Source organism: Pantherophis guttatus, chromosome 4 (assembly GCF_059756535.1).
Source record: "Pantherophis guttatus breed Tessera chromosome 4, ASM5975653v1, whole genome shotgun sequence".
NCBI classification, from domain to species: Eukaryota; Metazoa; Chordata; class Lepidosauria; order Squamata; family Colubridae; genus Pantherophis; species Pantherophis guttatus.
Window position 1 is genome coordinate 80,054,461 of NC_142066.1, and position 22,978 is coordinate 80,077,438.

Sequence of the window (22,978 nt, forward strand, 5' to 3'; positions counted from 1 at the left end):
CTTGTATCACTGAGACCTGGTTGGGCCCGGAGGGGGGGTTCCCCTCTCTGATCTGTGCCCACCAGGCTTCTGTGTACTACACCAGCTGCGACTCCTCAGGAGGGGTGGAGGGGTGGCGGTTGTTATTAGGGAAGGTTTTAGTCCTAGGGAGGTCACTGTCCCTCAGATAGGCGGGTGTGAATCACTTCTGTTGAAATGGGACCCTGAGTGCAGTCGGCTCTGTTGATTACGTACCTGTCTCCCAGCTGCGTGTCTTCAGTCCTGCCCACACTGCTCGAGGTCTTAGCCGAACTGACAGTTGAGCTCCCCAACCTTATGGTTGTGGGAGATTTTAATCTCCCGTCAGCCGGTGAGACATCCGAGTTAGTTTGGGAGTTCATGGCGGCCATGGACCTGTCTCAAGTTGTACAGGGCCCAACTCACAGTGGTGGACATACACTCAACCTGATTTTTGTCTCTGGGCAGTGGATAAATGCTCGGGGTAGGGGTGAACTTTCCATCCAACCCCTGTCATGAACCGACCATTCCCTCCTTAGCCTAGACTTCCCATCCATCAACCCCCACCGCTGGGAGGTGAAACCGACTCGTTGGTTCCACCCTAGGCGCCTGATGGACCCTGATAGGTTCCTGACGGAGCTTGGGACATTTCCCACTGACCTATCCCGCGATTCGCCAGAGGCCCTGGTGGACACCTGGAAACAGGCCGCCACCGGGGCACTGGATCGAATCGCCCCTTTGCGGCCTCTCCGCCAACAGGGATCCTGCGTAGCTCCATGGTTCTCTGTGGAGCTGCGGGAAATGAAGTGTCAGAAGAGATGCCTAGAGGGCTGTTAGAGATCGACCCATTCCAAATCTGACCGAGCACAGTTAAGAACCTACATTAGGTCTTATCTTGTGACATCGGCAGTGGCGAAACGTGACTATTTCACTGCTCTCATTGCGTCTGCAGAAAACCTTCCAGCAGCCTTGTTCCGAGTGACCCACTCCCTCCTCAATCAGGGGGCGAGGGAGGACCCCTTTCAAGGCAGTGCTGAGGATTTTGCACAGTTTCTGCAGGACAAAGTCGCTCAGATCCGGACGGGTTTGGACTCTGACTGGGCATGATCCGACGAGGAAGTGGGAGCTAGTTTTGAAGTAATATCTGGGTTGACTCTGACCCTGTTTCCATAGATGAAGTGGACAGGATTGTGGGTAGATTGAGGGCCTCCACATGTTTATGGGACCCGTGTCCCTCCTGGCTTGCTGCGGCAACCAGGGAGGTGACCAGAGATTGGATCCAGGCGATTATCAACGCTTCTTTGAGGGATGGGGCCTTCCCCGCCATACCTAAGGAGGCGGTGGTTCGTCCCCTCCTCAAGAAGCCTATCCTGGATCCAGCCTCCATGAACAACTTTCGTCCCGTCTCCAACCTTCGCTTTATAGCGAAGGTTGTTGAGTCTGTGGTGGCCTATCAACTTCCACAATTCCTGGAGGAAGCAAATTACCTGGACCCGTACCAGTCGGATTTCAGGCGTGGACACAGCACGGAAACGGCATTGGTCGCCCTGGTGAATGATCTCTGGTGGGCCCAGGATGTTGGTTATTCCTCCATCCTGGTGCTACTTGACCTCTCAGCGGCTTTTGATACCATCGACCATGGTATCCTACTGCGTCGGCTTCGGGGGTTGGGGGTGGGAGGCACTGTCTTACAGTGTCTTACCTCTCAGGCCGTAGGCAGTTTGTTTGGGCAGGGGGGCAGAGATCCTCCCCGAGGCCCGTCACTTGTGGGATGCCACAGGGGTCGGTTCTCTCCCCCCTGCTTTTTAACATCTATATGAAGCCGCTGGATGAGATCATTCGGAATTTCGGGGTGGGATATCATCAGTACGCTGATGATACTCAGCTTTACAACTCCACCCCGAACCAATCCAGGGATGCCCTTTCCCGTGATGTCCCAGTGCCTGGAGGAGGTACGGGTCTGGGTGGGTCAGAACAGGCTCAGACTCAACCCCTCCAAGACTGAGTGGCTGTGGATGCCGGCATCCCCTGATCTAGTATCCCCATCTCTGCAGATGGGAGGGAAGTTGCTGACTCCCTCTGAAAGGGTTCGCAACCTTGGCATCCTCCTTGATTCCCGGCTGTCCTTGGTAGATCATCTGATGGCCGTGACAAGGGGGGCTTTTGCACAGGTTTGCCTGGTGTGCCAGTTGTGCCCTTTCCTAGACAGGGATGCCCTCCGTACAGTCACTCAAGCTCTCATTATCTCTCGTTTGGATTACTGTAATGCCCTCTACATGGGGCTGCCCTTGGGATGCATTCAGAGGCTCCAGCTGGTCCAGAATGCAACTGCGCGAGTTGTTACGGGAGCTTCTCGTTACTCCCATGTAACACCTCTCCTGTGCGAGCTGCACTGGCTGCCGGTGGCCTTTCGGATCCGCTTCAACATGCTGGCTCTCGCCTATAAAGCCCTACATGGCACGGGCACGGAGTACTTGTGGGACAACCTCCTACCGGCCTCCCACCACCCGGTGCGGTCACATAGGACTGCCCTCCTCCGTGTGCCATCGGCCAGACAATGTCGGCTGGTGGCCCCCAGATTGAGGGCGTTCTCGGTGGCCGTGCCAACCCTCTGGAATGAATTATCCATCTAGCTCCGGACAGCCCCTGACCTCCATTCCTTCCGCAAAGATCTTAAGACCTGGCTTTTTCCTCAAATCACCTGACTGGTTGGGTTTTTTAGTTAACTGTGGGATTTTAAATTGGACTTTTAATGCTATTTAGTGATATTGTTTTTATTGTCATTTTATACTTGTGAGCCACCCAGAGTTCTTCAGGAGAAGGGCAGCATATAAATTTTAATAAAATAAAAATAAAATAAATAAATATTGCACAATCACACAATCACGATTTTTAGTGGTTTCTGGCCTTTACTTTTGGCTTCTGGAAAAAAACCCACCCATTTGGATGTTAAGGATTCATTTAACAACCACTACATTTGCTTAATGATTGCTACCAAAAAAAATTATAGAATTGGGTACGGTCAAGTGACGACTCACTTAATGACCACTATGATTTAATGACCATAATTCCAATGCAACCTGTAATGTCATCAAAAATAATACCTGCCTTTTAGCCTGTTTTTTTCCACACATGGAACAATTAAATCACCTGTTTCTACATTTATTCCAGTTAATTTTTTTTCTCATTTTAGAAGCTAACCTCTGAATATAAATTGAATTTACTACAAGCAATTACAATAGTTCCCTGTGGGTTTATGTGCAATTTACCACATAAATGCAGTTATTTTGCAGTTATTTTGCAAAAACATATTAGTGAATAATTATATTAATTATTAGTAATAAATTATTTATTTATGTATAAACATGTTTTAGTTATTTTCTTATCCTTTCAAAGAAAAACACAATGAATTTTTGGCATATACTGAAATACACAATTTATTTTATTTAGAATACAGTATGTTAATAAAATGTGCTATAAGATCTTTTAGATCTTGAAAAAAAATTCAAGTAAAATCTGGAATAAAATGCTCTGATTATACGGAGCATATCCATAGTATGTATATACTCTACTGTATTTTCCCTAGTTGTTCTATTTTTGCTTCAGTGCTTAGTTTTCTGTTAGAGAGGGATCTTGGCAAATTCACTATAATGAAATGAAAATATCTAATGTCTGAAGCAGATGATATTCTAAATTATCAATATATGATCTATAAAAACTTTGTAATTAACTTTGGTAATTATGCAGTGTTTCCGATACCTTTTTAATTATTATAAAGCATTTCTCTTTATTGTCATAAAGATATGCAGCTGTTGGTTATACAGTAGTTACATCCATGAGCATAGGTATTTAATGGAATAGAATGACTACATCTTTGAAGATACATTCATTCATTCTCTCTCTGTCTTACAAATATACACACATATGCTCATGGTTGCATACATTTCCCATATTTCATGTTTTAGATGTCATTGCATGCAGATAAACTCTCAGTGAGATAAGCATTTGGGAGGAGTAGAAGGGAGATGAGATTGCATTTGCTTATGAGGTTGGCAGCAGATGTTCTACACAAATCCAGCTCCCTGCATCCAGTCAGTTTCCATGGTGATGGAATCGGTAATTGTTGAGCTCAGACACTCTCCCTCCTCTTCTCCGTATAAGTGGAAACTGGGAATGCATCTGAACTCTCCCATGACAATTCCTCAGCCCTAAAAATATAGCAGAATGGCTAATGGGGGTGAGGGTATGCGGAAAAAAGAGGCTGTGTAATCTCTCCACCCGCTCTGGAAGATCTTAGGATCAAGGCTGTCCTAGAAAATATGGCAGCTAAGGATGCTAAAAAAATGGGCAGGAGTTTTCCTGAGAAAAGGCAGAGTCAATGATTGGCTGCTTTTTGCTAGGTGCTTGCCAATTGGAGAACAACTAGCCTTCAGCACTCTAAACATAAGCAAAGCTACATGCTCATTCTTTTTGACTTCAACTATACACCAAAGGTGTGTAAAGAAGCTCTATTTTCACATGGCTGGCTGAAAACGGATCTCATTAGAAAGCTTCACCAGCGGCAATCTGCCGTTCAAGATTATTCTTCCTTCTGCAGAAAAGCATTAAGTCATTCCTCTGCTGTGGTACCAAAGGAAAATTGGCTGTTGCAAGTGATGGAGCCACAGGATTTCTGTAAGTAAATACCATGGAATTTTAACCGTTATTTTCAGTTTGGGAAGAAATTAGTGTAACACTAACTTGACAAACTGCTAAAGGCTTTGTTTTTTAAACCTAGCAGATTTTATTTAATTACATTTATTTGTGTACAAAGGTACAATTAGCTATTAGCTGTCAGCATTGTCTGCTTCAGTTTTGGAAGAATACATAGTTTGACAAAATCCTCAGTTTGTTTTAAAATAATTCCATTAGTCCTAATATTTTATACATTTATTAAAATATTTTTCCATTCAAAGCTTCCTAATTATTAGAGCATGTTTTTTCCCAGTAGCACTGAACAAAGTTAATTCAGATAACAAACCAAATAAATTATGTGCTGGATATTGTTGTTGCTGTTGCTGTTATTATTTTCAGCACATTGAATACCTGTCAATTCTGTTTTAATTTAAAAAGAGGGTTTTGCATTCCAAAAGAAGTTTTTATATGAATTTATTCCTATGAAGTATAACAGTTCTATCTATCTTGGACAAGTGAGCACAGAAATTCAGAATTCTTTTTTTTCTGTGAAAAAGAAGCTCTAACTTTATTTGCTCTGCTTAGTCAGTTTACATTGCTGTCCATGCATGTAAGTTCAATGTGAGTAACTTGCAGACAACTGTTAATATTTGCAGTGTATCTCCAGTTTCCTTTTTCCACATCTGTCTGTCTCAATCTTCAATGTGTGGCTTCTAGTAAGAATTAAAATAACATTATAATTTGATGAAGTCATTATTCATTATTTTTTATATAATTATATCTCATTTTTCCCTTCCAAGCACTATAAAATTTTAAGAAAGTAAATTGATACAATCTATATTTTTCAAATATCTCTTTTGGGATTTTTGTTCCAAACTTCTAATCTTAATGCATTTTTGCCCCAAGAATTTCCCATATATTTTTGAAGGTACATTATAAGAAAGACTCTGTTCTTGCATGTGAATAATCAAATTAAGTCTTTGATCAAAATGTGATGTCTACAGACCATGAAAGAGAAGTTGTACAATAGGACTGAACATTATGAATATTTCCAAATGGATTCTGGAAGGACCTGATTGAACTTCTGTTCAGATTTTATTTGGCTATTAGGAATACACAGCAATATAGTTGATTGGATCCAGGCTCATGATTTGAAGAGACCTTTTGAAATTAATGGGACAAGTATGTCTTAACTAATTTAAATGCTATCAATTTCATTGTTTAATTCTCTTCATGACCAAATTTGAATTCAGTGTAATGTTGCTAAGTCTATATGTACATGCTAATTGTCAGTTATAATGTAGAAATCATTGATTCAGAATTTAAGGTAATCCAATTCTGATACAAGCAAAGTAAAATTTTAGCCTTGAAATGAGACATAAATTGGTCAACACAATAACTTATTCTTCTTTGTTAGTCCTATTTTGCACTGAAAGTTCTGTCATGGATAATATTCCACATAGATACAGCTGAAAGCAATTGCTTTTTCACCTAGAGAAAAAAATCAAATGAAAAACGTTATAGCTTAAAGCAGCCACTTATCTTTTCCTAATACTTTAGGGATGAGGTTAAAATATAAATCTGCCAGCTTCAGTTATTGTTAATATCCAAAGACTACTTGCTAGGATTCTTGAATTTCCTATAGCCTTGTTTGACAGCATTTGTTTCCTAGTCTCTGTGCATTAATGGCTGAACAGTGAGGGATTGAGAGGGCAGACTTTTTAATTGCTAAGCTTTGGGTCATGGATTGTGACTGTCTTGTTGATATATAGCCACAGTAATGGCTGAATTAGAAAAATCAGCCCTGCTGTTAAAGCTCCCTATGAATTCATTTCAGGCTTGAATGTGAATAAGAGTTTTTATTTGTTGTCAGCCTAGGGCTGTTGTGTATTATGCCAGCTTCACAAGGAATTGGTTTCTGCATCATCATCCCCAAGAATCTGGGCAGGCTGATACACTCTTCCAATACTGAAAGTCAGTTAGAAGCTATTGAAGCAACATTAAAATGCATTTCATTGAACTGAATTGATATGGAAATCACTTAATTTTATAGACTGACCCCCATCTGTAACTATCTACAGTAGACATTGGTATGAATGCTAGATTTCCTTGTCTTTTATGAAACAAAATTAATATGCCTAGGAGAGGTGCAGCTTAGAGTACAAGATAGTATAGTGTGGGTTTCTCTTAGCTTGTGATTTAAGTCAACTGGATGTATACTCTATGCGTACTCTATGCACTCTTTGCCTTAAATAATTTATATTGTTGGATACATGGTTGGTTGCTTGGTTGGTTTGGATAGAAGTGGGTAATTGGATGGATTTGATATGCACTAAGTATATGCAAAGTTATGGGTTTTGTGGCTTGGCAATCATATTTAGTTTCTTTTAAAAACTTTCAATATAATAAATCACAGCCTAATCAAATTAATTCAAGGATATAAAGACATTTAAGTTTTGCTCAGCTAGTTTTTCAGATAGTATTATAAAAACCTGGGAGAGAGACAGGCTGTTTTAATAATGCAGGTTCTTTATATAACTTCCTATGTATGAATTTAAGCTGTTTCTTATTACAATGTAACATTACATTATTTTCTATCAAAAACATGTAAGGAAGTTTTACCAATCTTAAACACTTTTACTGTAGACATTTGTTATAAAACCCAAATGTACTCAATTACCCAAATGAAGAACACAACAAAGGGGGGGGGAGAGAATGAATCCAAGATACAATTGATAATTTGTATTTGGTAATGTTAAAGAAAATGATTCTAAGATACCAAATATGTCACTTTTACTTCATGAATTTTATTTAGATTATTTCTGATGGACATTTTAATCAGGAATAATTATATTCTATTTTATTCCATTATGTTTTTTCATGATCATATATTGTCTGTATATTTTTATAACTTTGCTTAGTGTTCCTTTATCTGAGGATTACAAGCTGCACTAAAACAATTTTATAGTGCACAGGTTAACTTGTATTACCCCATGTATTCCTGGAAGTACAGGATATAAATGGAATACATTACAGTGCAGAAATAGTTGAGGGAGAGTCCTGTAAAATTTCAACTTGGGGTACAGGGAATATTGATGGTCAATGTAGATATGTAGATGGGAGCTGATTCTGGAGTTTAAACTAACATGTAGATGTTTAAAATGGTCTAAATGTCAAATGATTTGGACATTCTCATTCATTGTGTTTCTTGTAAGATATTTGTGTTCTTTACCAAAATCTCAGAAGACTTCAAATAGTAAAAATAATATTTATTTTGGAATCCTTCCAGATTGTCATAAAGTTCATCCCTGTTTGATGCAATAGTCCTCAAAAAAGTCAACAAAATAATATACTAGTCTGTCCTTGATTGTTCAACGAATTCAGAAAAATTGTTCATGAAGGTAACTGTGTGTATCAATAGACAAGTATTTGCTCATAATATTTTTCATCATGTTTTAATGAGATTACATTACATTACATAATGAGGTTACAATGATTACATTGACTGGAAAATGGTGAACATCACATACATTGAGTAAAATAGAAATAACTTTCATTTCTTGTTAACATAAAGAAATTACTTGGAATTTTTTTCTACATTATTTTTTAAAATATTAATCATTTACCAGATATATTATCTCTATGGTTCAATTCACTTGTTTGATTTCTCCCATGATTCATGCAAGTAAAAATCAATATCACTAAATGAAGCTGAACTATGTAAAAAGCAAAGAAGAACCATAAACTTCCAATTAACTTGACATTTATTTTTATTCTGATTTTTTCATGGTTATTATTAAGAAAAATTTAGCCCTCTTCTGAAAATGTCTGAACAATAAGAACTGTCAGTTTTGACAGTTTTTAGAATCCCACAATTGTTCCTACATTTTCTTGAAATTCTTCTATGTAGTATATGAAGCAGAATATTTTTTGGCAGTTACTTAAGAGTAGTCTTTTCAAAAAGAGTTAGCTTCTGCTATTATAAGTAGAATGCCTTTGATTATAGAACTTCAGGAATACAATTTGGTCTGTTTTTTAACATTCACAAATATCAATATCAGAAATAGCATTATTAAAACAAAAGTGCAAAGCAACACAAGAATGTTAAACTGTATAATATCCTTGGACTGTTGGCTAAAATATAAGCTGAATGTAATGGGAATCTCTGCTTTTTTATAGTCAATAAATTATCAGGTTTCTATTCAATTCTAATGGATTCTTCTGATCACAGAGTTCTTAGCAGCAGTTGCCTTTTCTGTCAAAAGATTATTATGCCAAATTTCCTGTAAATATGATTATTGATTAAACCAAGTTTTCCCTAATTTGCTACATTTTTCTTGTAGTGGATTTATAGATTTGTACAAGTAAATCATGCTGTAAAATATGTCTTTTCATTTACACTGGAAGTCAGGAGAAAACCAAAAGTGCTTGGAGAAAATTGACTTGCTACATCAGAAATATAGATGTAGTAACTACATAGCAGTAAGCAAACCTCAGTCCCATAGCAGTTTGTGAATTATTTTAGCATATAGGAAATGTAAGTATAGGGTCAACAATCATTGCCATGGGACACTAACTATCCACCCCATTCACCATCCATCCACTTCTATTCACTATCTTCTCCCCACTATCCTCTCCTGTTTTCCCCAAAATAAGACATCCCCTGATAATAAACCCAATTAGGCTTTTGAGCGCATGGCAATAAGGCCAAGTACTTATTTCAGGGTTAAAAAAAAATAAGACAGGGTCTTATTTTCGGGGAAACATGATATTCACTATCCTCTCACTTCCTGCCCCCAGACAGGCACTATCTGAACAAAACATAGGACACATTGGAATTAGACAGATATCTCAGTTTCTAGATGATAGAAAATAAGAGAGATGAAATGTTAGAAGAAGCTCAGCAGGACAAATGCAGCACCAACAGCTTCTCAGACATAGAAGGCAAAAAGCCAGAGAAATTATGGGGCTCAGGTCAAACACCAATCCGTTGACCCAAATTCACTTGTACTGCCCCAGCTCCCTCCAGGTGCACTTTACATCACCTTTCCCAAAACTGCTGAGTTCCAGAAAGTCTATCAGAGTATTGCTCTGCCAAGTTTGCTTTATTCCCAAATAAGAGAAAAAGGGGAAATTCAAGTTTCATCTTCTCATAGCCACAAATACCCAAGGATCAGGCCTTGGGTCATATAAATAGCTAATAAAACTGAAGGAGATTACCAGTAAAGCAGTTTCTGTGGCCTGGCTGCTTAATATTCAACTTCTGAATCCACATTCCTACACTGTCTTCCATATTTGGCTCCCATTTAAGCTGTTATCTATTTATGTTAATAAATATTGAGTTTATTGGAAAAAAATAATAGCAAAGAAAAATATGGACAGGCTGAAAAAAATAGATGAAGTGGCCTCAAAAGTGGACATGCAACAATGAAAGAATAGAAGTTTCTATCTAAAATGACAGATCTCCAGAAAAAAGCTACCTTTGAAGGAAACCAGATAGGCTTGACTCAAGAACTTATAGAACAGAACTCAAGGCCAACTTTCTCTAGCTAGTTATTTGCCTCACAAAAAATTCTGGGTAGAGAATCAGTGTGATGAAATGATTAAGGGATCAGGCTAGAAGGCAAGAGACTGTGATTTCTAATCGTTCTTTAGGCATGAAAGCCTTCAGTCACCCTTTCAGTTCCATGAAACAGGCAATGGTAAACCACTTCTGAAATCTTGCCAGGAAAATTGCAGGGATTTACAACTTCAAGAATGGACATTGATTTGAAGGCATCCAAAAAAAAAAAAAACCCCATCTGGGTGGGTTAGTATTTTCTCTGCTTTGGAAAAAAATATTTACATACCCGGAAGAGATAGCATTCTTTTTCTTCTTCACAATTAAACACCACTTCTGGGGAAAATTCAAAAGAAGATGTTCTAGTGAACTCCTCCTTCATTATTTAATTGAAGGGTAGGGAGGGAAATCATTTCTGATCAGGGATTTGACTGGTTGGTTTTCATAAATTTATCTTAGTAGAAGGGATTATACTCTATATTTAGTTTTGGATGATTTCTGAGCTAACAAACTCTGCAAGCTTTCGTTGTTAGAGATACCAGTTACAACTCTCCAGAAGCCATTGATAGAAAATCAATTCCTGTGGCCACTATTATGATTTTATGTAACTATGTGTAGTGTTAATTGCCAAGCATCTTAGCAGAAACTATTTTTAGTTAGAGATTACTGAGAGGTTGGTCTTTTTAATATTTAAGAGAATGAAATAACAACTCTGATTAAATACTGAATGCATTTCCTTCTGAGATGAGAAGGTGATTCCTACACATCTGGAATTAAGAACTACAGAGTTCCATTTGAAGGTATTATTATTATTTCTGGGGAGGCTATATATGCATCAGCTTTGTTTCTGGAATCAGCTTTCAGGATTTAATGAAGATAGAATTGATTAACATGTGTAGACGTGTATGCATTTAGGGGATATAAGTAATAAGAGTGCAAAAACAATCTCTCAACAGTGGAGCTTTTATTAAGGTACCATAGTATCACAGAGTTCCTTCTGCTAGTATTTTTGGCTATATTTATCAGCTGAGTGAGGCTACCCAGGTGTTTAGGAGAATGATTTATAACTGAAAGCTTATGATCACAATCTATGCAAATTAGTAATAAATAGTCTGAAAGAATTAAATATTAATAAATACAAGGCAGATAGATTGATTGTTCCTTCTAACACTATTGGTAATATCCACAATAGCTTCTGCAGTATACCTCTTCATATTAAAAAGCAAGAGACATCACCTTTCCAACAAAGCTATGGTTTTGTTCTGGAGAAGAGTTCTGATCGAGATCATACCAGTCAATCCTAAAGAAAATCAATCCTGATTGTTCTTTGGAAGGACAGTTACTGAAACTGAAGCTCAAATACTTCGCCCAACAAATGAGAAGAGAGGACTCACCGGGGGAAAAAAACAATGTTGGGAAAGATTGAAAACAAAGAGAAGGGACAGCAGAGGATGAGATGGTTAAATAGTGTCATTGATTCAATGGACATGAATTTGGGCATACTCTGAGAAACAAGTGAAGAACAGAGAGGCCTGACATGCTTTGGTCCATGAGATTGCGAAGAGATGGACATGATGTAGCAACTGAATATTATTGGTAATATCCATAATAGCTTCTGCAGTATTTGTCTTTTACATGATAAGCAACAAAATAATGCATACTTGCAGATTAACAAAGTTGGAAGGGACCTTGTAGGTCATGTAGTACAACTCCCCGCCCAAACAGGAGACCCTACACCATTTCTGACAAATGGCAATCCAATCTCTTCTTGAAAGCCTCCAGTGATGAAGCTCCCACAACTTCTGAATGCAAGCTGTTCCATTGGTTAATTGTTCTCACTGTCAGAAAATTTCTCCTTATTTCTAGGTTGAATCTCTCCTTGATCAGTTTCCATCTATTATTCCTTGTCTGGCCTTCAGGTGCCTTGGAAAATAGCTTGATCCCTTCTGCTCTGTGGCAGCCCCTCAAATACTGGAAGACTGCTATCATGTCTCCCCTACTCCTTCTCATCACTAAACTAGCCATGCCCAGTTCTTGTAACCATTCTTCATATGTTTTAGTCCCCAGTCCCCTAATCATCCTGGTTGCTCTTCTCTGTACTTTTTCTAGAGTCTCAATATCTTTTTTATAGTGTGGTGACCAAAACTGGATGCAGTATTCTAGATATGGTCTTACTAAGGCTTTATAGAGTGGAATTAGTACCTCACTTGAGCTTGAATATATCCCTCTGTTAATGCAATTTAGGATTGTGTTGGCTTTTTTGGCTGCCACCACACACTGTTAGCTCATATTTAACTGGTTGTCCACTAAGACCCAAAGATCCCTCTCACAGTTATTGCTATTAAACCTGGTTTCACCCAGTCTATATATGTACTTTTGGTTTTTCTTGTCTAAGTGTAAAACTTTACTTTTCTCTACATCGAATTTAATTTTGTTAGATACCAAGGGTGGGTTCTACTTACCTTTACTACTGGTTCGCAATGGGGCCACTCACACGCTCTTCTGCGCAAGGGCAGAAGCTTCTGCACATGCGCAGAAGCATTTTGATGACATCAGGGTCAGTGGGTGGAGTCTCGTGCTGGTTTTACTACAGGTTCTATAGAACCGGTGCAAACCGGGGGCAACCCACCACAATTAGATACTTCATGAACTTGTCTCTGTAGCAATTATTGAAAATAAAATATATCACTTTATTTATTTATCAGCCATCTGACACAAGGTGATTGTCTCATTTTAGTTTTCTAACTGTCATCTATCCTTTGATTTGTCATTTTTATGCTAAATCAGCCTTTTTTTTTAAAAAAAAAAAAGTGGACTGTGATAAAATGTGCATCTGGAGAAGGGAAGAGCACCCCGATTTCCCAGGGAGGAGGCAATACATTTCAGTGAGAAGCCCAAAACAAGGGATTATAAAGTTCTTAACTGGAGTGTATGTGTGTGGAAGAAGAGGTTCAGGGTACCCACAACCTAGAATCTTTCTGTATATCTCTGTGATGACGAACCTATGGCACGTGTGCCCGAAGTGGCATGCGGAGCCATGTTGCCTGGCACACACGGTGTTGCCCGTTCCTTTTCTGGGTTTCTGGTGCACATGCGCACACAATGATCAGCTGGCCTTTTTGCATGCAGCAATGCCGGAAACTAGAAGATCTTCTAGCTGGTCTCCCGTTTTCCTGCGTGAGCATGCATGCCGGCCAGCTGATCGTTGCGTGTGCATGCATGCCAGAAACCTGGAAGAGTAGCTGGCTGAAACCGGAAGTTTAGTAGCTGAAACCAGAAGTTCATTTTCAGGCACTTGAATGTGCCCTGGGCAGCTCCTCTTCTGGATTGTGGCCTAGACACATGCTCACGTGCACTCTCCCTTTTCAGCATTTGGTGCCGAAAAGGTTCACCATCACTGGTATATCTATTAGATTAGAAAGTTGCAGCTTTAATTTGGCAAGGTTCAATCTATTAAGTGTAAGCAAATAATGAATTAGACTCAATTGGATTTCACTGTATCATCTTTGGACTTGCACTTCACATGTACACATTAAATTAATGTCACGAGTAAGTGCCTCACCCACAGAAGCAGGTACACAGGCCTCAGGACTACAAGGGTTAACTCACACAATCCATACATCCACCTCCCCCTTAGACCACTCCTTACCCCAGACTCCGCCTCCCAGGTACTTAAGGTTGTCCCACGCTGCTCCAGATGTTCTTGCTGATGATAACTGTAATGAGAAGACCAATGTTAATAAACGGCTACCTGATTAGATATTAATGAGTCTATGTCTGTTATTGGGTCCGATCCTTAAGATTAGTAACAAAATGGTAGCAGAGGATGGTTTAATGACCCAATAACGAGAAGATATGCCAAAAGAACAGATCGCAACAGAAGAAAAGAAGAAGCCAAACACCCGAGCACGAACCAAAAGGATGGCGGCGCAGCTGTCCCCTCATGGCAACCTCCCGGTGGGAACGCCAGAGAAACCGGAAGCCAAGGCCAGCCCTGAAACCGCAATGATGGACAAAGGAAAGGGGACCGAAGGCCAGATCAGCCAGGAAACCGACGCACAAGGGAGCAACAAACTCCGACTCGACATATTAAAACTGCTGAAATCACCTGCGGCCGATGAGGACCTCATTGCGAACCTCCAGAGCCTGATCCAAGACCATGGAGCAGCAAGAGGAGACCATGACCAAAGCCCAGATCCTGATGACCACGGCTCGGTAAGAAACTCACCCCCAGCCAAAGCCCCGACCGACAATGAAGAACCCAATCTCGTGCCAAATTTTGAATGGCGGCCATCTTTGTGCGATCAGCCTGCCAAGATGGCCGACCACTGACCAATCGAAAGCCAAGGTTCAAAATGGCCGGCGTGAAAAACATGCACCCCCAAACCAGCGAGGAAGATGAGCCCTATGGGGATGAGGAGTCCGATCAGGGCCTCGAATAGGCCATAAGGACCCTCACCGCTGCCCTCGGCTCAGAACTAAAGATCCTCAAGGACAAGCTAAAAATGCGAAAGGGGACCAGGGGGGAAGGGGAGAGCCACCCACGCGAGGGACACCACCCATCACAGAGGCCACGATTGCCAGAGCGCAGAGACCGGACCAGATACTCACCGCAGATGCAGGACCATCCGAGCCGACTGGACCTCCTTCCAGACGACATCGCGACGACCTGACCACCCTCGACTCATCGCTGGACTCACAAAGTCGAAGCCGAGGCCTACCCAATAGAGAGAGACCTCTACGCGGGAACTACAGCAACGAGAACCTCCGACGACGACTGCAAAACTGAAATGGACTTCGCACATGCGCATTTTCGCCTAAAGGAAGAAAGAGAAAAAAAAGTGCAGAGAGGACTTTTTAAACTTCCAGCAAGTATCCCCATGCCATATTGCGGCTATAGACACATTCAGAACCATGGACAGCCGCCTGCTGTAAGTAATTTAACTAATAATGCAGGGAATTTGCCAAATGATTTCCCAAAGTTAAAATTGGATAGGTCTAACCTCCTGGAGTGGAACCAACAGCACCAGGTTGTTTTTTTGAGGGAAAATATGTTGTTCTTTATTACTAACCCCCCAGAAAGGCCATGGACTTTTGAACTGGACTGCCTGCACCACAAGGCATTCTACTTACTAATCTCCAGTATTTCTCCCACCATATACCCCAGTGTTAAACATTACTTAACTGTATCAGAAGTAATGCAGAAAATGTTTGGGCTTTTCTATAGCGAGAGCGTGGCAACCACAACTAGAATCTCCAAAGAATTCTATTCTGCCAGAATTAGGCCAGGGGCTTCTATGAGTGAACACCTGCTAGGGTTAAATGCCACCAGGGCTGAGTTATACCTGAGAGGGGAAATTGTATCAGATCATACCATGAAAAGCGTGATAGTTAACTCCCTAGACCCCACCTGGTATAACTTTATCACACACCTAGATTCACTGAACCTGGGGCACCTATCCATTGACAGCCTAACCAACAGATTAATAGCAGAAGACAACCTGAGGAGAAGTCGCCCCATATCACGCAGAGAGCACAGACCCATAAAGAAAGTAGAATTTCAGGACAGACAACAGGACACAGCAGAATGCTACAATTGTGGGTCCAGAAGCCACTACAAAAGGGACTGCCCCAGAAACTTCAGGGAAAGGGACAGGCATGAACACAGGGCCAGACATCCAGAGAGACAATCAACAGTCAATAGATTTAGACGTAGGGACTCTCCCAATCCAAGGGATAGATGGGGAAGCAGGGACAGTTCAAGAGACAGTTGAACCGGGTCGCTATATGGGGTAGGGGAACACACCCTAGAAACACATCAAGACAGGAAGGACACCATGTGGCTTATAGATTCAGGAGCCACCAATCACACCACATACAACAGACAGCTACTCTCTTCATTCACAGAAGAGAACTTCCTAGTCAAGGTAGCCAACCAGAGTGATGTCCAAATAACTGGGAAGGGAAACGCTTACCTACCAGGGATAGGGAAAGTAGAGGGGCTTCTGCTGGTCCCAGAGATACCCCACAACATTCTAGCTGCCCTGAAACTCAGCAAAGAATCAGGGATAGAGATAACCATCAAGGGAGGAAAAGCACTCATTAATAGGAACAGGAAGGACATAGGAAAGATAGTAATTAGTGGAGGACTACTATACCTACACACTGATAGCAACATCGTACATAGTATAAACACCAACATGGTGACAGATGAGACTAATACCGGACCAGGAGAAGACAGAACCAATAGCATAGATAAAGGAAGTCAGGGAGATAGGGTTGCCAGCACACATGAACACAGCCCACACAGTTCAAAGAAACCCAATATAGGCAGGCTCATCCTCGATGATTGTGCACACCTGCTACACAGAAGGTTGGGGCACGCTAGCTTCCCTATTATCCAAAAAATGACTGAATGTACTGAAGGCATTAAAGTAAAGGACTGTAAAAATTATCTCGAGTGTTCGGTCTGTAAATGCTCAAAGCTAAAAACAAAACCCAGGCCCAAGAAGGCAACACGCACCACCAGTCACACTTTTAACTTAGTACACATGGACTTAGTGGGGCCCCTGAGGCCATCTATAAAATACAGAAAAAGGTACTTCCTCACCATTGTGGACGACTACAGTCGCTACGGTTTCGTGTACACACTAAACCACAAGAGCGAGGTGTACCAGAAATTTAAAGAGTTCTACAAGAGGGTAGAAGTTCAACATAACACCCTGATAAAGCAAATAATGACCGATAGGGGATCAGAGTTCCTCTCGAGCGACTTCACACACTGGCTCAAGTCTAAGGGGATACTACACTACACTTCCTCACCATTTTCGGCCTTCCAGAATGGGGTGGCAGAACAAAGGAATTCCACACTACAAACCATGGTTAGGTGCGCATTAGAGGATGCAGGAATTGGCCAATATTTTTGGTCCGAGGCCCTAGTATATTCCAACTACACGCTCAACAGACTATGTGATTGACAAAACCCCATACGAGTTGATGTACAATAGAAAGCCACAAATAGGACACCTACATGTGTTTGGGGTAACGGCTGATGTACACATACCAAAACAACTGCGCCACAAGGGGGACAAGGTATCCAGAAGGCTTAGGTTTATGGGCTACGAACCAGGCACCAAGGAATACAGGTTTGTAGATAGCAACAATAGGTTCATTGTGTCCAGAACTGCTGTGTTCCATGAACAAGCAAACTGGTCCAAAATACACCTCAACGAGATACTCCCCAGACAGGAGATAGATAACAATACACAGGAGCAGGCCAAACAAACCACCATAGGTAGCGAGGGAGAAAGGAGACCCAAACCCATTCACCAGGAAGTAAAAATCAGCGAATGGAAGGGAGACCACCCCAAAATAAAAATAGATACACTCACACAAAAGGAAGCAAGGTACTTGCACAACACCGAATCGACCCCAAGCAGACCAGTTAGGGCAAGCAGGAACCAGTTGCCCAAAAGACTTGAGGACTATGTGCTCCGTATACACACCAATCCAATCACCCCAAACTCGTACGAGGAGGTGCTGAAACTCCCCCAGGAAGAAAAACTAAGATGGGAGTCAGCCATGGAAAAGGAGATGAACAGTCTCAAAGAGTTAGATGTGTTCACACCCGCCAAAGTCCCCGAAGATAAATCCCCAATAGGAACCAGATGGATCTTTAAGATCAAGATGCTAGAAGGTGGCAAGACGCTGTACAAGGCCCGGCTAGTGGCTCAAGGGTTTGCCCAAAAATACCCAGAGGACTATACTGACATCTACTCACCCACCATGAGGGCAGAGAGCATTAAAAGTGCCTTGGTAATTGCATCCATCCTCAGTCTGGAAGTACATCAGTTCGATGTGCAGACTGCATACCTGCATGCCAAATTAGATAAGGAGATCTACGTCAAGGCACCACACAGCAGGGACGCATGCAAGGGTGACACATGGCTACTTAATAAGAGCTTGTATGGGTTGAAGCAGTCTGGGAAACGGTGGTACGAGTGCTTGGTTAAAGTACTAGAAACAATGGGCTTCACCGCAACTCCGGCAGACAACTGCTTCTTCGTCAGAAAAAATGGTGGTTCCCTAGAATATATGCTCATCTATGTAGATGATATATTGTACATTGGCAAACACAAAGAAAGATGTGACTCCTTCGCCAGCAAACTAGGTGAACATTTCTCGCTAAAATCTCTAGGGAAGATAAACAAATATCTGGATGTACAAATCAAAACACCCAAGGGGTTTCGCTTGTCTCAAAAAGAAAAAATCATTGAACTCCTACACAAGTGTAACATGGCAGATGCCAAACAGAGTAAAACCCCCATGCAACCACTTTGTAAAGAACATGTACGGTGAAGCTCCCGAATTCAAGGACAATACGCTCTACAGGTCAACTATAGGGTCACTTTTGTACATTGCCAATTGGACCAGGCCCGACATTGCCCTATCTGTCAACTTACTGTCCAGACACGTAGGCAAACCCAACGTGTATCACTGGGAAGCAGTCAAGAGGGTACTCAGATACCTGAAGTACAGCTCGGACGCCTGTCTATGCCTAGAGCCGGACGCACTCGATGAACCAGTCCTCACATGTTACGCTGATGCTGATTGGGCAGGAGATGTAAAGAATAGGAAGAGCACTTCAGGTTACGTGTTCTTCCTCAACAACAGCCCTGTACATTGGTACACGGGCAAGCAAAATCTAGTAGCCACATTGACCACCGAGGCAGAGTACATATGCTTATCCAAGGCAGCCAATAACCTGACATGGTTCGATGACCTACTCACCAGCATCTGGGCCGAACCTGCCTACCCCATAGTCATACACGAGGATAACAAGGCAGCTATCAAAATATCTGGAGCGGATGCCATAGGTCAAAGATCCAGACACATAGACATAAAGCACAAACACGTGAGACAGCTCTCAAAAATAGGGTTCATCAAGGCCACGCATTGTGACACAGAAGAACAAACTGCGGATATACTAACGAAACCTCTGCAAGGCAAGCAACACGCATACCTAGTGTCCAAACTATGCGTCCTCCTCTATACTCCTCCCCAAGCGCAAAGCACATGCATGCAGGTTAGGCATTTAGAGAGGGATTTGTCACGAGTAAATGCCTCACCCACACAAGCAGGTACACAGGTCTCAGGACTGCAATAACTCACACAATCCATACATCCACCTCCCCCTTAGACCACTCCTTACCCCAGACTCCACCTCCCAGGTACTTAAGGTTGTCCCACGCTGCTCCAGATGTTCTTGCTGATGATAACTGTAATGAGAAGACCAATGTTAATAAATGGCTACCTGATTAGATATTAATGAGTCAATGTCTGTTATTGGGTCCGATCCTTAAGATTAGTAACAATTAAGGATTTCCCATTTGTATGCATTTATAATACAAACCCAAATTAATGTTTCAAATATCTTCATGCATAACATAGGACTATGAAATTTAGAGCCAATTACTGTTTTTCTCCCTATAAATAGCATCACCCTCAGAATATTCTTTCTTGCACTTCTTTGCAGAGTTCATAGCAATAGGAAAAATAAAAACACCTTACATGTAATTATAATTTTGACTAGACAATAAAGTTTTAAAAGATCAGTAATAATAGATAATATTATTTGTAGCTATTAAATCATATAAATTATGACTCCATAATAAATCAATATAATTTAGGTTGGCCAAGTTATATTTTGTAAAATTTAAGAACAGAATGTCTGAAATAAGTATTTTATAAATATTGTTTATAAAGTCTTCAAGTTTGTGTTTCATATGGTTGAATGAATAATGATAAAATATTCACTGAACTGAAAATAATACAGGTTTTGTTATTGCTTTATTTTGTTTATAAAATTTATTGTCTGCCCATCTTACCATAAGTAATTCTGGGCGGCTTATAGACATAAAAAATATATCACAGTACAGTACAGAAGTGTTAGGCAGTTCCGCAAAAATGCTGTAAATTAAGAATGCTTTCAGTTTATTTTTATCAATTAACAAAATGGAAAGTAAATGAATAGAACAAAAATGCAAATCAAATCAATATTGTGTGATCATCCTTCAAAACAGTATCAATTCCAATACTTGCCCACTTGCACAAAGTCAGGGATTTTGTAGGATTAGAGTCAGGTGTATGATTAACCAATTATACCAAGCAGGTGATAATGAGCATCAATTTCATATGTAGGTTGAAACACAATCATTAACTGAAAGCGAAACTGAAAAGGCTTAAAACTGGGTGAGGAACAGCCAAACTACTACTAAGATGAGGTTGTGAAAGACAGTTTCATGTCACAGGTCATACACCATGGTAAAACTGAGCACAGGAACAAGACACAAGGTAGTTATTAGCAAATTCTCTACCAGCAAAGGTTTCAAAGCAGACTGGCGTTTCTAGATGTGCTGGTCAAGCTCTTTTGAAGATCCTAGATGCAGTGATCGGCCACGAAAACTTAATGCAGCAGATGAAAAACGCATCATGCTTACTTCCCTTTGACATTGGAAAATGTCCAGCAGTGCCATCAGCACAGAATTGACAGAAACCAGTGGGACCCAGTTACACCCATCCACTGTCTGGAGAGGTCTGTCTCATAGATATAGAGGAAAAGCTGCAGAAGTAGCCTCACAGTATGTCCTTCAGAGCAGGAGATCCAGAAATTAAATCAACTCATCTTTCCAAGTTGCACCGTCTTGGTGGCATGTTTGCATGCAGAAAGAACTTCTGTCTCACTGCAGCACGCCTATCTACAATTCATTAAGTATCTATTTGATATAAGAATGTACCTATAGATATAACATGCATACTCACATATATTCCTTATTTTTTCCACTTTTGAATCTGGATTAATGCACAACCTAATAAAATAAATATAGTAGCCATCTAGGGAGCAGCACCTCACTGACTTTGACTCTGCATAGAAAAATATGCAGAGTCAGCCCAGGTTAGTGCTTGGTTTGGAGATCATCTTAATTGTCCAGGGCTGTAGGCAAGACTGAAAGAAATATCCCATAAGAAGACAAGGGAAAATCACTTCTATATTATGCTAAATTAATTTGCTTGGATATATCAGTAAGCTGTCAGCAGTTGAGTGGATTCTGATGAGAGTTTATTTAATACTAATTATTCTGCTTATTTTGTTTATGTTTATATTTCATATGTACTTGAAATCTGTTATTAATGTAAACCGTTCCTTTAAAAATGTATAGGAGGATCCCTGGTGGTGCAGTGGTTAAAATACAGTATTGCAGACTAACTCTGCCCACAGCCAGGAGTTCGATCCTGATGGGCTTGAGGTTGACTCAGCCTTCCATCCTTCCGAGGTCAGTAAAATGAAGACTCAGATTGTTGGAAGTAATACGCTGACATTGTAAGCCATCCAGAGAGCTCTGTGAGGCAGTATACAAGTCTAAAAGTCTATAGAGATTCTCAATCATCCAGATTATAGTTGATCCAAAGGTGCTTTTTCAGGAGACAGCTGGACTTTCTTGTGTAGGCCACTCAAACCCATATGATTCTGGGAAGCTTAGAGGTTACAGTATTTTTAAAAAAATTATTTTCAATATGCATAATCTCAATTATGAATCAAGGATACTAATACTAAATGCCAGTCTGCTGATCTTTATTTTCAGTTATCCAGGCTTCTTTGTTCTATTGAGAATTTTTCCTGTAGTTGCAGCAAAATTTCCTGTGTTCCTTTCCTTTTTCTTAGTGTATTACTAATAATTTAAAACGTTGTGAAAATAAATTTGATTTTAATAATAGTATACATCTCTTCATTTAAAAATGTCATATGGGATCTTAGGGAATTGTGCCTATTCTGTCATAGCACATGTATTCTGGAATGCTTTAATGCCCTCCCTGTCCCTGCCCAAGATCAGAGATTGGCCATGATTCTAAATCCTGCTGACCTTTCATAACATATGGAAGGCCTAATGTCTTTCAGGATTTGGAGGTGATTTTTATATTTTTTTGTGGTTTTTATATTTTTTTCACCTACCTCTTGAAGGAGGTACAACAATTTAATATTAAGATTCAAATGGACCAATCTATATAGAAATAAATCTAGATGAATCTAGTAATTGGAGACTTTAACTATCCAAGGTTAACTGGATAAAGTATCAACTGGGAGACAAACTCTGCAGCGAGTGGGAGATCAAATAGATTCCTAACCAACCTAGCCAACAATTTTGTCATCCAAAAGGTAGAGGAGGGAAGTAAGGCTATACTGGACCTAATTCTTACTAATAGAGAAGAAGTGATAGAGGGAGTTGAAGTTGCCGGAACCTTGGGTGAAAGTCACCACAAGTGAAATTCAGTATAATGCAAACACAAGCAATACAAAATAATCCAACCAGTGTCTTAAACTTTAGAAGAGCTGATTTTAACAAACCCAGAGAGAGCCTAGGAAATATTCCATGGATGAAAATCCTAAAGGGGAAAACAATTCAAGAAGTTTGGGAAATGCTGAAAAATGTGATCATAAAAGCCCAGTCCAGCACAATACCACTGAAAAAGTAAAGCAAGAAATTCAAGAAGAAACCAGCATGGCTGCACAAAGATCTCTCTGACAAACTGAAAGACAAAAAGGACAAATACAAAAAATGGAAACAGGGACACTTAACTAAGGCAGAATATCAGCAGATAGCCAGAACATGCGAAGATGAAGTCAGGAAAGCAAATGCTCAGAATGAACAAAGACTTGCAACAAAACTCAAAGATAATAAAAAAAAGTTT

General features: G+C 40.5%; 1 protein-coding gene and 1 long non-coding RNA gene across 7 annotated transcripts in view; one reads left to right on the plus strand and one right to left on the minus strand.

Annotated features, from left to right (window-relative positions):
* ELMO1 (engulfment and cell motility 1) overlaps window positions 1–22,978 on the plus strand; it is a 641,324-nt gene that overhangs the window by 495,943 nt on the left and 122,403 nt on the right. The window contains exon 1 of one of the 6 annotated variants that reach the window (XM_087892443.1): window positions 4,535–4,671. The exons of 4 other annotated variants lie outside the window; for them this stretch is intronic. The gene's annotated coding sequence lies outside the window, so the exon portion shown is untranslated. Of the gene's footprint in view, window positions 1–4,534; window positions 4,672–22,978 lie in introns of those variants that run through there. One more of the 6 variants, XM_087892444.1, reaches the window with a different exon arrangement.
* LOC148114191 (uncharacterized) lies at window positions 12,676–19,509 on the minus strand. Its single transcript, XR_015733913.1, has 3 exons — window positions 19,443–19,509; window positions 14,843–15,048; window positions 12,676–13,947 (listed from the first exon to the last, which is right to left on the minus strand). It is a non-coding gene; the product is annotated as an uncharacterized LOC148114191 (long non-coding RNA).